This window comes from Bombus impatiens, unplaced genomic scaffold, assembly GCF_000188095.3.
Source record: "Bombus impatiens unplaced genomic scaffold, BIMP_2.2 scf_1152, whole genome shotgun sequence".
Lineage (NCBI taxonomy): Eukaryota > Metazoa > Arthropoda > Insecta > Hymenoptera > Apidae > Bombus > Bombus impatiens.
Window position 1 is genome coordinate 312 of NT_177571.1, and position 1061 is coordinate 1372.

The following is a 1061-nucleotide window of genomic DNA, read 5'->3' on the forward strand; positions in this document are numbered from 1 at the left end:
GCCAGGCCGATCCGCCAGACTCTGTAACATTAACTTCCCTCTTCATCACTGACATCGTATTCCTGTACGTGAAACCCGAGCCGTCCCTCACGGTGAGCGATACCGTGGCACACCGTGGGGGTCGGGGAAGGCCCGGCACTTTCTCGCCGCGCAGGTCTCGCCCACTAGCGTTACGTCTCTTTCCTGCCCAGATAGCTCCGGATCTATCGCCGCTGACCGTTCCTCGCATGGATTCTCTTCCCGTGCGGAAGCGCACCGAAGGCCGAGCGGCCACCTCCGCCCACTGCCGGTCGCCACCCCAGGCGCCAAGGTCCCTGTTTGCAACGTCGACAACGTAAAAGACGACGATACCTGTCCCTTGGTTCTTGCGTCCTCGGTCGGCGCATGGACCGTTGAAAGAGGTTGCGCCGTTAGCTTCCTGTCCTCTCGCCTCGCTCTCCCTCTTCCTCCTCTTATGATGGTAGTGAATCCTGCCTCGTCAGTCGACGACTCCACGGTCGACCGCGAGGTGTCTCTCGCCGACCGCAATTGTGCTTGTACGGTTCTTGTGGCGACGCCAGCGTCCGTAGCCGGAGGGATCGCTCCCCCTGACATTATTTCTCGTCGACACTCCTCCAACTTGCGGAGGAACAGGATCTTGAGATCCTCTAGTGGATCTCGAGGTCCTGGACCACCGAATCTATCCGTTTTCTTTGTTTGTTTCTTATTACTCCCCGACCCCTCGGGACAGCGGAAACGGCGCGACGCTGACCAGGGATGTGGGGGAGGTGGGAGAGGGGGACCCATAATCGTTCCCGTTGGGACCCCGGGAGCATTTTCTTTCGTCCCCCTCGTAGAGGTGATCACCACCTCTTGTCTTTCACCGTCGTTGTCGTCGTCTTTGGCTGCCCTTTCCGTGCATTCCTTGGTCAGCCATTCCGCTGTCTCTTGGTGACGACTGACTTCTCTCTCCAGAAAGCGTACCCTCCTTTGCAGGTATGCGTCGTCCTCTTCTTCCTGATCGTGGGTCTGTTCCGCGTCCTTCACGGTTACTTGCTTGTCGACCGGTCCGATCCTCGTTT